At 38.9% G+C, this 16,599-nt stretch overlaps 1 protein-coding gene and 1 pseudogene across 27 annotated transcripts in view; one reads left to right on the forward strand and one right to left on the reverse strand.

The window, feature by feature from the left end:
- R3HDM2 (R3H domain containing 2) overlaps window positions 1–16,599 on the forward strand; it is a 148,564-nt gene that overhangs the window by 23,326 nt on the left and 108,639 nt on the right. The gene's annotated exons all lie outside the window — the stretch shown is intronic.
- Window positions 14,913–15,483, reverse strand: LOC103014274 (putative hydrolase RBBP9; annotated as a pseudogene).

The following is a 16,599-nucleotide window of genomic DNA, read 5'->3' on the forward strand; positions in this document are numbered from 1 at the left end:
GAAATAACAGATAAATGGAATGGTACTTTGAGTAACTAATTTAAATATAAGTTAAAATAGACACAGACTTTACACAGAGTGAATATGAAATGTTTACTACCCGACTTGCCAATTCGAAGTGTAAGACTTTGCTGCTGCTATAGTAAGAAATTTTGAGGACACTGGAAAAAATGCCCCCCAAATTATTATAAACCAAGAAAATTCCATAAGAGTGGAATGTAAGTTTTTTTTTTCTGACCCTGGATTTATATAAATGGTGAAATGTAAAAAAAACTGAAAGACAAATCTACGTGTTGCTCTCATTGAATTAAGCCCATGGGTTTTTCCTCTTTCCTTCCCCTTAGGGCTTCCGTAGAGAGCTGTAGAACACAATTTCCTGTGTTGCTTGGGGAAGTGAGCTGCCCTCAAAGGACTTACTGTTTAGTAAGACAAAATGTTATGAAGGAGGTAGTGAGATGGTTTTTATTTTCTTTTTTGTTTATCTCTATTTATAAATAACATGGATTTCTTTTATGATTAGAGGGAAAAAATCAATTATTTTAAAACATATTTGGGGCTTCCCTGGTGACCCAGTGGTTAAGAATTCGCCTGCCAATGCAGGGGACATGGGTTCGATCCCTGGTGCAGGAAGATCCCACATGCCACGGAGCAACTAAGCCTGTGCGCCACAACTACTTAGCCTGAGCTCTAGAGCCTGCGAGCCACAACTACTGAGCCTGTGTGCCACAACTACTGAAGCCCATGTGCCTAGTGCCTGTGAACAAGAGAAGCCACCGCAATGAGAAGCCCATGCACCACAACGAAGAGTAGCCCCTGCTCGCCACAATTAGAGAAAGCCCGCGCGCCTCAATTAGAGAAAGCCCGTGCGCAGCAACGAAGACCCAGTGCAGTAAAAAATAAATAAATTTATTTATTAAAAAAAAATTTTTTTTAAAGGATAAAGGGGCTATAAATCAACTCTTAAAACTTGTAAGTACTCCAGTAGACTTGTTCTCCAGTGCTACTGGTTGCCAGTTAGGTAGTGAGTTCTTTTTTTCCTGGGCTTTGTGACTATTTCTTTGGGTAAGCTCTCTTTTTACATTACAGCTGAAGCTTTTATTAAATAACTTCAGTGTATTTAATCAATCACTTAGATAATAAAATTTCTATTTAAACCTAGTAATGTATAATTTTGTTTCTGCGAAAGAGCATAAATACTCAAGTTCCCATTTGAACTCTGGGAGGAAAAGCTTGTGCTTATTAGCTTGCCCTAACTTGCTGAAGACTTAGAATTTTGATGTTATAAAAGGAACCCCTGTTAAATTTGAATAAGATAATATTATATGCTTTTACTATGGTTAAAACTTAAATTTTAGCACAAAGTAGCCCTTGGGGTGACAAGGAAGAATATTGCATTTTTCCATAGGTCCCAGGGTTTTTCAGAGACACCTTGAGTGTCAGATTAGGTACTTGGGACCATTAGAAGGCTTAGCACCATTCTAGGGTTGTGGGATCAAAAATTTTTTGTGTGCATTAAAAGACCTTGCTGGCTAGTGGTGGAGATAAAACTTGAACAAAACAACAGTAGATATAATGGATTAGATTCTGTATTATAGATGGAATGCTGTAGAATTTAGTTACATTTAATTGTGCAGCACAAACAGATGTAAAAGAAAAGAAGAGAGGAATCAATATAGAAAGGTAGGGATGAGGCAGGAATTGAACTGGGCTCCCCTTTCCTGATTATCTTGAAGGAAATCTGATGTATTATTTCACCCCTAAATATTTCAGTATATACCCTAAATAATAAGGACTTTAAAAAAACATAATATCAATACCATTTATTTTTAAATTTTTATTTATTTATTTATTTATTTTGGCTGTATTGGGTCTTCGTTGCTCCGTGTGGGCTTTCTGGAGTTTTGGTGAGCGGGGACTACTCTTCATTGCGGTGAGCGGGCTTCTCATTGCGGTGGCTTCTCTTGTTGCGGAGCACAGGCTCTAGGTGCGTGGGCTTCAGTAGTTGCAGCACGTGGGCTTCAGTAGTTGCAGCGCGTGGGCTCAGTGGTTGTGACTCGCGGGCTCTAGAGCGCAGGCTGAGTAGTTGTGGCGCACAGGCTTAGTTGCTCCGCAGCATGTGGGATCTTCCCAGACCAGGGCTCAAACCTGTGTCCCCTGCATTAGCAGGTGGATTCTTAACCACTGTGCCACCAGGGAAGTCCCTCAATACCATTTACAGTTCTAAAACAATAAACAATAATTCCTTAATATTAAATATCTGGTGTTCATATTTCCCTGATTGTATCATATTTCTTAAACAGCCTGTTTGTTTAAAATAGGATCCAAATAAAATCTGTACCTTGTAGTTGGTCGATATATCTTTAAAAATCATTTAATCTGAAAAATTTCCCCTCTCCTTTTTTTCTTCCCCCGGTGTATTTGTTGAAGAATCTGGGTTATCTGTCCAGTAGTTTCCCACAAGTGGATTTGGTGATTGACATCATAGTGGTGTCATTTAACATATTTCTCTGTACTTTGTATTTCCTTCAAATGGGCAGTTATATCTAGAGACTTGATCAGATTCAGATTCAGTGTTTTTGGCTTGAATACTTTATAGTGTAGTTCCATTAGGAGGAAGTGTGTGATGTCTGTTAGTCTAATTTTCATGATGTCAGCAGTCATTGATGATCATTGTCTACATCCTTTATTGAATTTCATTAGTGATTACAGAATGGTGATATTGAAGTTGTATTATTTTAAAATTTATTTTAGGTGGAATACTTTTATAAAGAGATACTTCCCTCATCACTTAGTTGGTTACTTTCAGGTATATCTTGTACAGGAAAGGTGAGACAAATGCTTTGAGTCTTTATTTTAATTAACAGTCATTGCCATTTTCAAAATAATGAATTTGTTCACTAACATCCTGCAAAGGTGACTGATTAGTTTTTTTTTAAATTGTCATTATGAACTCACCAATTTAAATATATTTATGGGTTTCAGTCAATTTCTTTTTTTATTCTTATTGATATCTCACTGATTAACTGATAATGGCAAATGGGAACCTCTTCAAGTTGGCTCCAATGTCCTTTTTTTAAAAAAGTAAATAATTAATTAATATATTTATTTATTGGCCATGCTGCGTGGCTTGTGGGATCTTAGTTCCCCAACCAGGGATTGAACCCGGGCCCTTGGCAGTGAGAGCATGGAGTCCTAACCATTGGACCACCAGGGAATTTCCCTGCAGTGTCCTCTTGGTATGATCCTCCTAGTCTTTGATTGTTTCTTTGTTTTCTGGCCTGACCTGATACTCTGAGATCCTCTTTTACACTTCCATTCCTGGGCATCTAACAGCCATTGCCCCTTTATTGGGAAATGATGTTTAGAGGCCACAGTCTGGGTGCAAGAGGTACTCATTGCTTAGTGGGTTGTTCATTGTTTCTTGCTGTTTTTAGTGAACAAGGTTAGGAAAATGGTATCTTTTTTTTGAAAGAAAGTGTATCACAAGTTCATATCAACATGTCTAATTCAAAGTCAGGACTGTAGATTTTTAAGTTCCGTATCTTCAATCTTACAGATTTGCATTTTTCAAATTGCAAAAGTAATATGTAATCATTGTAAGAAATTTAAATAATTCAAAAGTATACAAGGTAAAAGGTGAAGATACTGACCCTACCCTAGAATCACTAGTTAACCACTTAACACAGTTAATTTAAAGGCTTCATAGTGGGTATCTTTCTTTTTTTTTTTTTTTTTGTTGCGTTGGGTCTTTTGTTGCGGCACGTGGGATCTTCTTCGTTGCAGTATGCGGGATCTTTCTTTGCAACATGTGGGCTCTTCATTGTGGCACACAAACTTCTCTCTAGTTGTGGCGCCCGGGCTCTGTAGTTGTGGCACGTGGGCTCCAGAGCATGTGGGCTCTGTAGTTTGTGGCACGTGGGCTCTCTAGTTGAGGTGTGCAGGCTTAGTAGTTGTGGCACACAGGCTTAGTTGCCCCACAGCATGTGGAATCTCAGTTCCCCAACCAGGGATCAAACCCGCGTCCCCTGCATTAGAAGGCGGATTCTTAACCAGTGGACCATTGGGGAAATCCTTTTTTTTTTTTTAGTTGTCATATAGTTGATTTACAGTATTTTATTAGTTTCGTGTGTACAGCATAGTGATTCAGTATTTTTACAGATTATACTCAATTAAAAGTTATTACAACATAATGGCTATAATTCCCTGTGTTATGCAATATATCCTTGTTGCTTATCTATTTTATATATAGTAGTTTGTATCTCTTAATTCCATACCCTTAATTTGCTCCTCTCCCCTTTGGTAAACACTAGTTTGTTTTCTATATCTGTGAGTCTGTTTCTGTTTTGCATTACATTTATTTGTATTATTTTTAATTTTTATTTATTTTTATTTTTTATTTTTAATTGGAGTATAGTTGATTTACAATATTGTGTTAGTTTCTGGTGTACAGCAAAGTGATTCAGGTATATATGAATATATATTCTTTTTCATACTCTTTTCCATTATGGTTTATTATAGGATATTAAATATAGTTACCTATGCTATACAATAGGACCTCATTGTTTATCCATTCTATATATAATAGTTTGCATCTCCTAGTCCCAAACTTCCAATCCAACCCTCCCCCACCCCCCCATTTGTATTATTTTTTAGAGTCCACATATAAGTGTTATCATACTGTATTTGTCTTTCTCTCTTTGACTTATTTCACTAACATAATATTCTCTAGGTCCATCCATGTTGCTGCAGATAGCAGGATTTCATTCTTTTTTATGGCTGAGTAATATTCCATTGTGTGTATGGTGATATGATCCAGCAGTCCCACTCCTAGGAATATACCCTGCCAAAACTATAATTCAGAAAGATACATGCACTCCTATGTTCATAGCAACACTATTCACAATAGCCAAAACATGGAAACAACCTAAATGTCCATTGACAGGTGAATGGATAAAGAAGATGTGGTACATGTATATAATGAAATACTACACAACCATAAAAAAGAACAAAATAATGCCATTTGCAGTTACATGGATGCAGCTAGAGATTATCATCCTAAGTGAAGTAAGTCAGAAAGGGAAAGACAAATAAATACCATATGATATCACTTATATGTGGAATCTAAAATATGGCACAAATGAACCTATCTACAAAACAGAAATAGACTCATAGACATAGAGAACAGACTTGTGGTTGCCAAGGGCCAGGGGGAGGGATGGATTGGGAGTTTGGGATTAGCAGATGCAAACTGTTATATATAGGATGGATAAATAGCAAGGTCCTACTGTATAGCACAGGGAACTATATTTAATATCTTGCAATAAACCATAATGGAAAAGAATATGAAAAAGAATGTATTGTAAAAAATAATTATAATAATAAAGGTAAATAATAAAAAACCAGAATGTATTGTATGTATATAACTGAATCATTTTGCTGTACAGCAGAAATTAACAAAACAATGTAAATCAACTATACTTGAATAAAATAAATTTAAAAAAAATTTTAAAAATTGGGGGGCTTCCCTGGTGGCACAGTGGTTGAGAATCTGCCTGCCAATGCAGGGGACACGGGTTCGAGCCCTGGTCTGGGAAGATCCCATGTGCCGCGGAGCAGCTGGGCCTGTGAGCCACAATTACTGAGCCTGTGCGTCTGGAGCCTGTGCTCCGCAACAGGAGAGGCCGCGATAGTGAGAGGCTCGCACACCGCGATGAAGAGTGGCCCCCGCTTGCCACAACTAGAGAAAGCCCTCGCACAGAAACGAAGACCCAACACAGTCATAAATAAATAAATAAACAAATACTTTAAAAAAAAAAAAAGAAATGGGAGATGGAGCAGAGAGCACTTGCCTCCTTAAAAAAAAAAAAAAAAAATTGGGGATTGACGTTTTTTGAGGCTAGAAAAAGAAAGATGAGAAGTTATTCTTTATGTGAAATGAAGATTCTTACATATTTTTAGATTTACTGTTTGGATTGGTATCACATTTACATGGTACAAAATTCTAAGTATAGAAAAAAGTAGAGAAGTTTTCTTGTTCCTACAATGAAAACCAGTCAGTTCCTCTTTCCAGGGGCAACTAGTATTACCAGTTTTTGTGCATCCTGTGTGCTTATAAGCATAAAATATACACATACATGTAAATATGTATGTATCTTCTTTTCTTCCTTTTTACAAAAATGGTTCTGTGTCTTACTCTTTTCTTACTTACACATACATCAAGTTATATGTGTTGTTGTAAGTTGAATTTCCTTATTCTTGTTTTTGTCTGTACAGTATTATATGGGCTATGTATGTATTGTTTATCATTCTTCTATTAAAGGGCATTTTGATTTTTTCTCAGTTACAAATAGTGCAGCATGAATAACCTTGTACATATGTCATTTTGCATATTTGTAATATCAGTAAGATAATTTTCTAAAGGTGTATACTTTGGAATTTTTATAGACATTATAAAAATGCCTTCCAAAGATATATGAAGTTTACATTTCCACCAGCAGTTGTTTCAAGATTTGAGAGAGAGGTTTTAGTCATGGTGGATATATACAAAATAACAACTTTGAAATGTTTTCGTACATGTATATTTGGCAGCATGTGCCCTCAGCTTAGCCTTGTTCATTCAACAGTTAACTGAGTGCCTATGAACCAGTGTAGTCTTTTGTGCTCCACTGTAAGCAACTGTAGCAGATTAACTTTACCTAAGCTCTCAGGGAAGGCTTTCTGGAGGAGCAGAGCCTTGAAGGACAAATGGGGCAGGGGAAATTCTAGATTAGTAGTTCTCAAATTGTGGGTGTCTGACCTTTTAACTCTTCAAAAAGTTATTACAGACTCTAAAGAACTTTTATTTATGTGGGGTTATATTTGCCAGTATTTACTGTGTTAGAAATTAAAACTAAGAAAATATTTAAATATTTATTAAAAATAATAAACTCCTTACATATTAGTATATATAACACACTAATTTTTTATACAATTTTTAAAGGTTACACTCCATTTACAGTTACTACAAAATATTGGCTGTATTCTCTGTATTGTACAGTATGTCCTTGTAGCCTATCTTACACCCAATAGTTTCTACCTCCTGCTCTCCCACCCCTATATTGCTTGCTCTTGCCCACCCACATCCCCCCGACTGGTAACCACTGGTTTGTTCTCTATATCTGTGAGTCTGCTTCTTTTTTATGTGCACTAGTTTGTTGTATTTTTTAGATTCCACATATAAGTGATTTAATATAGTATTTGCCTTTCTTTCTTTGACTTATTTCACTTAGCATAATGCCCTCCAAGTCCATCCACTTTGCTGCAAATGGCAAAATTTTGTTCTTTTTTATGTCTGAGTAGTATTCCATTGTGTGTGTGTGTGTGTGTGTGTGTGTGTGTGTGTATGTACATTCACACAGACACACTTTATCCATTCATCATTTGTTGGACACTTAGGTTGCTCCCATATCTTGTCAGTTGTAAATAATGCTGCTATGAACATTGAGGTGCATGTATCTTTTCGAATTAGTGTTTTTGTTTTTTCCGGATGTGTACCCAGGAGTGGAATAGCTGAGTCATATGGTAGTTCTTTTTTTAGTTTTTTGAGGAACCTCCATGCTGTTTTTCCACAGTGGCTACACCAGTTTACATTCCCAGCAACAATGTACAAGGGTTCCCTTTTCTCCACATCCTTGCCAACATTTGTTATTTGTGTTCTTTTTGATGATAGCCATTTTGACAGGTGTGAGGTGATATCTCATTGTGGTTTTGATTTTCATTTCTCTGATGACTAGCGCTGTTGAGCATCTTTTCATGTGCCTGTTGGCCATTTGCATTTCCTCTTTGGAAAATTGCCTATTCAGTTCTTCTGCCCAATTTTTTATAATGTACTTTTTACTGAAAAAACTAATTTTTTAATAGTTCTGTTATTTCTTATTTATTTATGGCTGTGTCAGTCTTAGTTGTGGTACGTGGGATCTTTGTTGAGGCATGTGGGATCTTTCATTGCAGCACGTGGGCTTCTCTCTAGTTGTGGCGTGCGACTCTTCTCTTCTAGTTGTGGCGCACAGGCTCCAGGGCACATGGGCTCTGTAGTTGTGGCGCGTGGGTTCCAGAGCACGTGGGCGCTAATAGTTTGTGGCACACAGGCTCTCTAGTTGAGGCTTGTGAGCTCAGTAGTTGTGGCGCACAGGCTTAGTTGCCCTGTGGCATGTGGGATCCTAGTTCCCCAACCAGGGATTGAACCCACATCCCCTGCATTGGAAGGTGGACTCTTTTTTTTTTTTTTTTAATTTATTTATTTTTTTATTTTTGGCTGTGTAGGTCTTCGTTTCTGTGCGAGGGCTTTCTCTAGTTGCGGCAAGTGGGGGCCACTCTTTATCGTGGTGCGCGGGCTTCTCACTATCGCGGTCTCTCTTGTTGCGGAGCACAGGCTCCAGACGCACAGGCTCAGTAGTTGTGGCTCACGGGCCCAGTCGCTCCGTGGCATGTGGGATCTTCCCAGACCAGGGCTCGAACCCGTGTCCCCTGCATTGGCAGGCAGATTCTCAACCACTGCACCACCAGGGAAGCCCGGAAGGTGGACTCTTTACCACTGGACCACCAGGGAAGTCCTGAAAAAACTAATTTGTAAAAAAATTTATTGAAGTATAGTTGATACAATGTTGTGTTAATTTCTGCTGTACAGCAAAGTGACTCAGTTATATACGCACACACATATATACTTTTTCATATTCTTTTCTATTATGGTTTATTACAGGATATTGAATATAGTTCCCTGTACTGTACGCTAGGACCCTGTTGTTTATCCATTCTGTATATAATAGTTTGCATCTGTTAATCCCAGACTCCCAGTCCATCTCTCCCCCACCCCCCGACCTTGGCAACAACAAGTCTGTTCTCTATGAGTCTATTTCTGTTTTGTAGATAAGTTCATTGTGTCATATTTTAGATTCCACATACCATTGATATCTTATGGTATTTGTACTTCACTTAGTACGATAATCTCTAGGTCCATCTACGTTGCTGCAAAGGGCATTTTTTCATTCTTTTTTATGGCTGAGTAGTATTCCATTTGTGTGTGTGTGTGTGTGTGTGTGTGTGTGTGTGTATGCCACATCTTCTTTATCCATTCATCTGTCAGTGGACATTTAAGTTGTTTCCATGTCTTGACTATAGTAAATGATGCTGCTATGAATATTTTTGGATTATAGTTTTTTCCAGATATATGCCCAGGAATGGAATTGCTAGATCATAATGCAACTCTGTTTTTAGTTTTATGAGGAACCTCCATACTGTTTTCTGTAGTGGCTGTACCAATTTACATTCCCACCAACAGGATAGAAGGATTTCCTTTTCTCCACACCCTCTCCAGCATTTTTTTTTAATTTTAATTTTAATTATTTATTTATTCATTCATTCATTCATTCATTCCTTTAGTTGTTTATTTATTTATGGCTGCACTGGGTCTTTGTTGCCACACGTGCAGGCTTTCTCTAGTTGCAGTGAGCAGGGGCTACTCTTTGTTGCAGTGCGTGGGCTTCTCATTGTGGTGGTTTCTTTTGTTGCGGAGCATGGGCTCTAGGCATGTGGGCTTCAGTAGTTGTGGTGTGTGGGCTTGGTAGTTGCGACGTGCGGCAGCATTTGTTACTTGTAGACTTTTTAAAATTATTTATTTATTTTATTTTTGGCTGCGTCGGGTCTTAGTTGCAGTACACGAGATCTTCGTTGTGGCATGCGGAACCCTCCACTGCAGTGCGTGGCCTCCTCATTTCAGTGTGTGGGCTTCTCTCTAGTTGTGGCCCGTGTGCTCAGTAGTTGTGGCACACGGGCTTAGCTGCCCCGCAGCATGTGGGATCTTAGTTACCTGACCAGGGATCAAAATTGCATCCCCTGCATTGGGAGGCAGATTCTTAACCACTGGACCACCAGGGAAGTCCCGTTATTTGTAGACTTTTTTTTTTTTTAAGTCTTTTAATTAATTAATTAATTAATTAATTAATTTTTATTTTTGGCTGCATTGGGTCTTCATTCCTGCACGTGGGTTTTCCCTGGTTGTGGCGAGCCGGGGCTATTCTTCATTGCAGTATGCACACTTCTCATTGCAGTGGCTTCTCTTGTTGCGGAGCACAAGCTCTAGGCCCGCGGGCTTCAGTAGTTGTGGCACGCGGGCTCAGTAACTGTGGCTTGCAGGCTCTAGAGCTCAGGCTCAGTAGTTGTGGTGCACGGGCTTAGTTGCTCCGCGGCATGTGGGATCTTCCTGGACCAGGGATCGAACCCGTGTCCCCTGCATTGGCAGGGTGATTCTTAATCACTGAACCACCAGGGAAGTCCCTGTAGACTGTTTAATGATGGCCATTCTGACTGGTGTGAGGTGGTACCTCATTGTCGTGAAAAAACTAATTTTTAAAACAGAAAAGATTTAGTGAGAAGAAGGAGGGACATTGTTTTATATTTTTACAAGTCTCTGATGTCTAGCTTATTGGAAGATAGCTGTATTCTTGTATCTCCATCTGCATTCAGTCTGTTGCAGTATGTCATTTTGGTTGAAATATATGAAGAAAATCCAGCCTTGGAGATATGTAGCTGAAAAAGACAGAAGTATTTTAATATCTTCTTTAGGTAATTGTGGGTATTCTTTGATATTATACCCAAACTCAACAAGTGGTAGTTTCTTAAAGGTTAGTTGCAATGTTAGGTTAGTTGTATGGTTTCATTAATATGAAACCATATTAATGAACTTTTGTACTTGGTGACATTAAAATTCGTTTGTTTAGTACGTTGAATGGGTCTTTTACCCATGTATGATTTTGAAACATCATGATTTAATTAATTGGAAAATATTGGTTCATTTGGTTATTCAGATCTTCCAAGTGTTTGATACAGTTAATTATACAGTTTTTAAAAATCACATTCATTAATACCACTACCGTTTCATCAGGAAAGTCTTAAAGTATTGAGAAGCCATCAAGCTCATAGGGGATACATGTTTTCAAAATTCTGACTTTAGCTAAAGTTTGAATTTTATCATTTGCAACAAATACTTTCATTTGTTTTCTTTGAAGTCATAGGCTCACTTTGTTCATTTTCGTGAAAATATTGTACATACCCAAGTCTGAATAACCATAGTTTGCCTGTCAGTTGTTTACTTAAGAAATAATAGTAACACAACATTGTAAACAACCATACTCCAATAAAAATTAATTTAAAAAAAGAAATAATAGTATTCCATGTAAAAAGCAGCTAGTTCAGCTTGTAGCTCAGTTGCTTTTCCTTGAGACAATTATTGTATGATTATTGTAAAGCGGGAGAAGTGCTTTATACTTACTTCCCATTTTGACACTTAGAATATTAAAAAGACATACTCAAAGTTGGAAATTTAATAACATTATTAAATTTTACTGGTTTATCAAGGATATTCACAAGTAAAATTTATCTTTTCCTTTTTAAACTCCAAATGCGGAGTGGTGGAGAAGATGATATTACTAGTACAGTTTGATGCCCCAGCCTTGATTTATGCTAAGGCACTAGCAGTTATACCTATATTGCTTTTATCACCGTTGTGAAAAAGGCAAATAACATCTTGTTATTATGAAAATACTTTCACCTCATAGACCTCCTGAGACCACATTTTGAGAACTGCTGTTTTAGATAGAGGATGCATTACGTAGTTGAGCCTTGAACAACATGGAGGTTTTTCAGTAGTAAATACTACAGTGTTATATGATCTGTGGTTGGTCGAATCTGTGGAATCCCAGATACAGGGGGAACTGCGGATACTGAGGGCTGATTATAAGTTATACTCGGATTTTCAACTGTGGGGAGGGTTGGCGTTCTTAACCTCCTCATTGTTCAAGGGTCAACTCTATACCCAGAGATGCTGAGATGAGGTGCTTTCTAGGTCAACTATAAGTAATTCGTTATAGAACTCAGGATATATATATATATATAGAGAGAGAGAGAGAGAGAGAGAAAGGTAGTCAGGGACTAGATTATAAACGAACTTAAGTACCCTGATAGGGAGTGCAGAATTTATAGGCACTGGGGAGTCTTTGAAGGATTTTAAGGAGGAGGAGGGGTGTGTATGTATGGTATGGGTGTGGGAGAGTGATGCCATCACATTTGTATTTTTCAAAGATCACCCTTGTCACAGTGTGTTTTGTGGTAAGTCCAGTCGAAGATGATGAGGTTCTAAACTAAGGCACTGACTTGGACATGGAGCCACAGAGGGCCAGGCTGTACAAACCGGTGCAGGGGTTAGAGCATGTCCTTCCTAAAGTAGAGGTAAGCCTAGCAGCATCTGTTTGGCTGGATGGGCAGGAGCACAATTAGCTGCTTCCATCACCATATCAGTTATAAGCTGTCCCCTCAAATACTCTTGTATAGACAGTTTTCTCTGGAAACACTGAATATGCTCTAGAATCTCTTTTGCAAAAATGACTTCAAAGATAATCACTGGGGACTTCCCTGGTGGCACAGTGGTTAAGAATCTGCCTGCCAGTGCGGGGGACGCGGGTTTGAGCCCTGGTCCGGGAAGATCTCACATGCCACGGAGCAGCTAAGCCCGTGCGCCACCACTACTGAGCCCATGCGCCACAACTACTGAAGCCCACGTGCCTAGAGCCCATGCTCCACAACAAGAGAAGCCACCTCAGTGAGAAGCCCGTGCACCACAGAGTAGCCCGTGCTCGCCGCAACTAGAGAAAGCCCGTGCACAGCAATAAAGACCCAACACAGCCGAAAAAAAAAAAAAAATAATAATAATAATTAATAAATTAAAAAAAAAGATAATCACTGTTCTAGTTTCTATTACCATACATTAGTTTTATCTGTTTTTGAATTTCATATTAATAGAATATAGTGATATGCTTTGTGTCTTTTTTTGCTCAGCATTGTCTTTGAGACAATGAGGGGAAATGAGCTCAACTTATTATTATTATTTTTTTTAATATTTATTTATTTATTTGGCTGCCCCGGGTCTTACTAGCGGCACACGGGATCTTCGTTGCCACTTGCAGGACCGTCTTTGCGGCATGTGGGATCTTTTAATTGCGGCATGTGGGATCTAGTTCCCTGACCAGGGATCAAACCTGGGTCCCCTGCATTGGGAGCATGGAGTCTTAGCCACTGGACCACCAGGGAAGTCCCAGCTCCACTTCTTGATGGGAATTGCTGCAAATAATCTGTGGCCATGTTTAATCTACAACACTGGGCATTACGCTTCCTTGTTCCTTTCTTCTTTCTCTCTCCTTGTTTCTCTGTTTCTCCCTTCTTCCCTCCCCTCCCTCCCTTCCTTCCTTTTATTTATTTATTTTTATTTTTATATTTTATTTCTCAATTGTATATATTTGGTTTTTTCTACAGAGGGAGAGGACAATAAAGTATTGTGAACTGTTATTTGTATAAGTTTGTAAATTTTTTTAAGAAAGGACTTCAGAAAACAAGGCAGAGAATACGTAGAACAATGACTACTTCCAAATAATTCAAATAGAATTAAGCTTTGATTATAGGCTCGGTCAAATCAGTGCTAAACAGCTTCTGTAAGAAAAGTATTCAATGGAGTTATCTACTTTGCTTTGCACTAACTTGTCAAATAAACTGTTTTTAATCTTTATTTTTAACTATAAAAGTAAGACACAGTGCACAAACTCAAATAATCCCCAGGTGTATAATGTAAAAAGGAGACGTCCACTGCACCATAACTACCAAAATTCCCATCCCCTAAGATAATTGCTGCTAAAAATTTAGAGAATCTCTCCTGACATTTTTTGAGCACATTTAGAAATCAAAAGCCTTTTCAGGTTCAAATGATGGCTTTGAATTTTCATTAGGTATGAACAGTGTGGGAATTCACATTATTGCAGCAAATATCAGGTGTGAATTTACTGGGAATTGTTTTGAGATGTTACTTGGGGATCATAATAGCCAAAAAACGTTGGAAAATGAAAAAGGGTTTTTTTGAGGGAGTATGATTAGAAGAAAAATCATGGAATGATGCTGAAAGATCTAAAGGACCATGGAAATTAAAAGGTAGAACACTTTACAGAACAAAATTTGAGATATGGAAAGATCATTTTTAAAAATATTTAAGACTTTGTAACAAAATCCAAACTGTTCCCATGATTTCATCCTTTGACGTCATGTCTATTTCTCAGGCTTTTCTCAAGCTCTAAAGCACTGGCTAAGTGAATACTTACAGCAGAGGTCACACATGGATGGCTTGGACTTTGTGTCTTGCCGTGTTTGCAGATTTTTTATTTACGCTGTAGTTGCCAACTAACATAACCCTTATGTCTGTGGACTGAACGTAATTCATGTACATGTGGATTATATATACATACACTTATGGTTCCTAAATACAAAAGTGTATGAATTTCTTTCCTTGAAAATCAGAAAACTGGCAATGCCTTGCCAAATTCCCACATGGCAACAATCCAGACAGGACCCAGCAGGAGTTCTTCCCGTCACCCTAATCCTCACCAGTCTGGTCTTAGACCGATCCCTGCCTGACCCTGCAGACCCCTGCCTCAACCTCCTTGTGTGTCACTCTCTCAACATGTTTAAGGACATGTTATGCTGCAACTCCTATAGCATAACATGAAACCTGTTTAGTTTTAATCTGGACTAGGGATCAGGAAACCTGGGTTTCGTTTCTGTCTTATTCACTTTGGAGAGGTAAGGGTGGTTAAGCTGTCCCATGTCCCTTATCAAATGGGAAAAATACTGTTTTAGGTCAGAGTAATTTGAGGAGATGTAGATTCTATGGAAAATGAAAATATTGTTTGTAATTTAGTTTGAACATTGAAACTTGTGTGTTTTTTGGACCTTAATTTGATCTGTTTTGCATGCCCGCTATTCATCTGATAGTAGATGATTGTCATCTGTTTATAATCTGATCGTTGCCCTACTCCCATGTTGTTACGCAGAACAGCAGGAACCACCCTGGTTATGCTGGCACTTCCAGCATGGACTTGACCACACTAACCAGTTCATGAAACTCTGTGCTCTGGAAATGGCCACGGTCAGTGAATCTGTACAATTTGGCTTCCAACCTGTTGGCCACTTCTTGTTGTTCCTTCCAAGGAAGGAAAGGATCGTCAGTGTAGCCAAACTGCACAATGTGAGGGCAGTTGGCTTTGATCTCCCACTGCCAGGGGTGGCTGAAGTATCCGCTTGCCCATTCATTGTCATCCCCCAGGTCAGACGGGTACGCAGACACTAACACAATAGCACACACCCGGTGGGTCTCTGCGTACCTCATGGCGGCAGTGGCCCCGGAACTGTGGCCTATGATGATGATCTCCTCGTCACAGTGCAGCTCCGTCTGCATGAAGGGCAGCCAGATGCTCTCTCGAGCTGTGATTGGGTCAGGCATGTTTTTAGCAAAACACTGGAAACCAGGTATCTGCTCCAGCCCCCTCTTCACCCAGCCGTACCAGCCGTGGGTGGCCACATCCCAGCCCCCGTTCCCGGGGATGATCACACCGCCTTGCAGGGCGCCGCCATGAGTGCAGCCAACCTCCCTTCCTTCCTTTTAAATTAAGGGGATAGTTTGTGGATTTTTGAAAATTGCCTTTCCTTGTCTTTCTTCTTGAAATTCATGTTAGAACACAGCTTACTTGGTTAAAGGATGTCTTCTGTGATTTCTTGGTGTGGCCAAGGACCAGATGTTTTCAGGTCTTGACTTTGCGACTGCTTTTTAAATTACGTTAATTGTACCAAACATCTGTTAATGCTGGAGAGATTAGTTTCTTCTCCAGGTGATTTTGGTCTTTTTTTTTTAAATCCTTTTTTTTTTTTTTTTGTAATTGCTGAGACTTAACGTTCTGGTCTTTTTATGGGCTCTCTTCCCGGCCCTTCAATGCCTTGTTAGTCATCCACAGTTACTAAAGTGGGCCTGAAATGACAACTTTTTTCCCAAGGTGCTCAGTGAAGTCAGGAAGGGAAAGCCTCCCTGTCAGGAGAAGGTGTCTGGATTGCAGTTGTCTTGAGTAGACAGTATTTTTATATGTGAAGTAAATAAGAATCTTGGGCAAGGTGCAGGTCTTAGTGACCTGTTAGCCCATCAGGATGAATCAGCTCAAGTCCTAGATGAGGTGACAATGTCAGCACAGTGAGCCCCTTGCCCTGAGTTTATTGGGCCTCTCTTAAGGTAGCTGTCATAGCCCTTATTTTAGAGAAAAGTCAGAGTCATTCTTCAAGATTCAGCTGACTTTAAACATTATTTATTTTGGAGGGGGAAGGTCACTTTCAGTATAGGTGCACCATTGGAAGTGGCATGTGGCTGTTTTTCACATTATAGCCATTTTGATGTGCCGAAGTGTTACAGTTGTTAGCATCTTAAAACTTGTCTCCAGGTGACTAGAGGCTATTCTGCATCTCTAAGTAAGTTTAATTAATTGTCTTGGGTGCCAGACAAGTAGATTTGTTAACTGTAGTTTCTGATTTATCTGTTGCTCAAACCAGTGATAATTTGATAGGAATAGGAACTCAGAGGTGGCATTTTATTGCAAAAGATGGATGTTGGTTGCTAAATGCAGTTGATTAGAAGGCTAGGACAAAGTATTTGTTTTTCTGGTGACAGGGTCATTATTAAGGCTTTATAGAATGTGCCACTAGTCA

Source organism: Balaenoptera acutorostrata, chromosome 11 (assembly GCF_949987535.1).
Source record: "Balaenoptera acutorostrata chromosome 11, mBalAcu1.1, whole genome shotgun sequence".
Lineage (NCBI taxonomy): Eukaryota > Metazoa > Chordata > Mammalia > Artiodactyla > Balaenopteridae > Balaenoptera > Balaenoptera acutorostrata.